The sequence below is a fragment of the Arachis stenosperma genome, chromosome 7 (assembly GCF_014773155.1).
Source record: "Arachis stenosperma cultivar V10309 chromosome 7, arast.V10309.gnm1.PFL2, whole genome shotgun sequence".
Lineage (NCBI taxonomy): Eukaryota > Viridiplantae > Streptophyta > Magnoliopsida > Fabales > Fabaceae > Arachis > Arachis stenosperma.
The window spans coordinates 10,807,828-10,811,829 of NC_080383.1; positions in this window are offsets into that span (position 1 = coordinate 10,807,828).

Genomic DNA, 4,002 nt, shown 5'->3' on the forward strand with positions numbered 1-4,002 from the left:
GGGTCCACAGATTCTGAGATGATCCTGTGGGGTCCACAGATCCTGAGGTGTCAAGGATTTACATCCCTGCACCAATTAGGCATGTAAAACGCCTTTGCATACAATTCTGGCGTTTAAACGCCGAGGTGATGCATGTTCTGGGCGTTCAACGCCCATGTGCAGCATGTTTCTTGCGTTGAACGCCAGTTCCATGCTTGTTTCTGGTGTTCAACGCCAACTCTATGCTCTGTTCTGGCATTGAACGCCAGCCAGATGCTCCTTACTGGCGTTTAAACGCCAGTAAGTCCTTCCTCCAGGGTGTGATTTTTCTTCTGCTATTTTTGATTCTGTTTTTAATTTTAGTATTTTTTCGTGACTCCACATGATCATGAACCTAATGAAACATAAAAGAACAATAAAAAGAAAAATAAAATTAGATAAATAAAAATTGGGTTGCCTCCCAATAAGCGCTTCTTTAATGTCAATAGCTTGACAGTGAGCTCTCATGGAGCTTCACAGATGTTCAGAGCATTGTTGGGACCTCCCAACACCAAACTTAGAGTTTGAATGTGGGGGTTCAACACCAAACTTAGAGTTTGGTTGTGGCCTCCCAACACCAAACTTAGAGTTTGACTGTGGGGGCTCTGTTTGACTCTGCATTGAGAGAAGCTGTTCATGCTTCCTCTCATTACCAAATAACTTGGCATTTAGCTTCATGATGGCTCCTAGATATTGAGCAACTTGCTCTCCAGTTACATCTTCATCCTCTTCAGAGGAAGAATAGTCTTCAGAGCTCATGAATGGCAGAAGGAGGTTTAATGGAATTTCTATGGTCTCTATATGAGCCTCAGATTCCTTTAGGTCCTCAATAGGGAACTCCTTCTTGCTTGAGAGACGTCCCATGAGGTCTTCCTCATTGGGATTCATGTCCTCTCCTTCCTCTCTAGGTTCGGCCATATTGATTATATCAATGGCCTTGCACTCTTTTTTTGGATTTTCTTCAGTATTGCTTGGGAGAGTACTAGGAGGGGTTTCAGTGATTTTCTTACTCAGCTGGCCCACTTGTGCCTCCAGATTTCTGATGGAGGACCTTGTTTCTTTCATGAAACTTAAAGTGGCCTTAGACAGATCAGAGACTAAATTTGCTAAGTTAGAGGTATTCTGTTCATAATTCTCTGTCTGTTGCTGAGAAGATGATGGATAAGGCTTGATATTGCTGAGCCTATTTCTTCAACCATTATTAAAGCGTTGTTGAGGCTTTTGTTAATCCTTCCATGAGAAATTCGGATGATTTCTCCATGATGAATTATAGGTGTTTCCATAAGGTTCACCTATGTAATTTACCTCTGCCATTGTAGGGTTCTCAGGATCATAAGCTTCTTCTTTAGAAGATGCCTCTTTAGTACTGTTGGATGCATTTTTCCATCCATTCAGACTTTGAGAAATCATGTTGACTTGCTGAGTCAACACTTTGTTCTGAGCCAATATGGCATTCAGAGCATCAATTTCAAGAACTCCCTTCCTTTGAGGCGCTCGTTATTCATAGAATTCCTCTCAGAAGTTTACATGAACTGGTTATTTGCAACCATGTCAATAAGTTCTTGAGCTTCTGCAGGCGTTTTCTTTAGGTGAATGGATCCACCTACAGAATAGTCCAATGACATCTTAGAGAACTCAGATAGACCATAATAGAATATGTCTATCATGGTCCATTCTGAAAACATGTCAGAAGGACATCTTTTGGTCATCTGTTTGTATCTTTCCTAAGCTTCATAGAGGAATTCACCATCTTTTTGTTTGAAGGTCTGAACATCCACTCTAAGCTTGCTCAGCTTTTGAGGAGGAAAGAACTTAGCCAAGAAGGCCGTGACTAGCTTATCCCAGGAGTCCAGGCAATCTTTAGGTTGTGAATCCAACCATGTTCTAGCTTTGTCTCTTACAGCAAAAGGGAATAGCATGAGCCTATAGACTTCAGGATCTACTCCATTCGTCTTTACAGTCTTACAGATCTGCAAGAACTCAGTTAAAAACTAATAGGGATCTTCTGATGGAAGTCCATGAAACTTGCAGTTTTGTTGCATTAGAGCAACTAGTTGAGGTTTCAGCTCAAAATTGTTTGTCCCAATGGTAGGGATTGAGATGCTTCTTCCATCAAACTTGGAAGTAGGTGTAGTATAATTACTAAGCATCCTCCTTGCATTATTGTTGTTAGGTTCGGCTGCCATGTCTTTTTCCTGTTCGAAAATTTCTGTAGGGTTGTCTCTGGATTGTTGTAATTTAGCTTCTCTTAATTTTCTCTTTAGAGTCCTTTCAGGTTCTGGATCAGCTTCAACAAGAATGCCTTTTTCCTTGTTCATGCTCATATAGGGAAGAAGAGAACAGGAAAAGGAAGAAGAATCCTCTATGTCACAGTAAAGAGGTTCCTTATTGTTAGTAGAAGAAGAAATGGAATAAAGAAAGGAGAGGGATGAATAGTCTGTATAAAGAGTAAGGATAGGGGAGGTGATAAGAGATGAAGAGAGGTGAAGAGAAGTGTTAGTAAATATATAAAAGAAGAGAAGAGAGGGAGAATTCGAAAATAATTTTGAAAAAGTAGTTAATGATTTTCGAAAATTAAAGATAAGATATAGTTAAAATTAAAATTTAAAACAATCAATTAATTTAAAAAGAATTTTGAAAAAGGGATGAGATATTTTCGAAAATTAAAGAGGGAAAAGTAGTTAGGTAGTTTTGAAAAAGATAAGAAACAAACAAAAAGTCAAATAGTTAGTTGAAAAAGATATTAAAATCAAATTTGAAAAGATAAGAAGATAAGAAGTTAGATAAGATATTTTAAAATCAAATTTTTGAAAAAGATAAAATTTTGAAAAAGATAAGATAAGATAGATTTAATTTTTAAAATTAAAATTAGTTACTTAACTAACAAGAAACTAAAAGATAAGATTCTAGAATTGAAAGATTGAACCTTTCTTAACAAGAAGGTAACAAAATTCAAATTTTTTAATCAATCACATTAATTGTTAGCATAATTTTCGAAAATAAAGATAAAATTAAGAAAAAGATTTTTGAAAAACATTTTTAAATTTTCGAAAATTATAAGATAAAAATGAAAAAGATTTGATTTTTGAAAAAGTTTTAGAAAGATAAGATTTTTAAAATTGAAAATTTGACTTGACTTGTAAGAAACAACTAATTTTAAAATTTTTTAACTAACTCAACTCAAATTTCAAAAATTATGAGAAAATTAAGGAAAAGATATTTTTTTATTTTTGAATTTTTAATTATGAGAGAGAAAAACAACAAAAATGACTCACAACATAAAAATTATGAATCAAAACTCATGATGCATGCAAGAGCACTATGAATGTCAAGATGAACACCAAGAACACTTTGAAGATCATGATGAACATCAAGAACATATTTTTGAAAAATTTTTGATGCAAAGAAAACATGCAAGACACCAAACTTAGAATTCTTTAATGCATGGATACTATGAATGCAAAAATGCATATGAAGAACAACATACAACACAAAACAAGAAATCATCAAGTTCAAACAAGAAGACTTGTCAAGAACAACTTGAAGATCATGAAGAACACCATGAATGAATGAATTTTCGAAAAATGCAAGAAAAAATTTTTAAAGCATGCAATTGACAACAAACTTAAAAATTGACTCAAGACTCAAACAAGAAACACAAAATATTTTTTATTTTTATGATTTTCTAATTTTTTTGTATTTTCTTTTATTTTTTTTCCGAAAAACATATGGAAAAAGAAAATAAGAAATTCAAAATCCTTAAGAAGAATTCCAGGAATCTTTCAATGTTAGCACAAAGCTCCAATCAAAGGGGTTGACATGGCTTAATAGCCAGTCAGCTTTAGGATGGAATTACATGTATTGTGGTGATTAGTTGAAGACCAATCCCAAAGGAGTTTGGATATGGCTTTACAACCAAACATGCATCAACATGTTACTTGTGAAACTCTAGAATTCATTCTTAAAAATTTAGAATAATTTTCG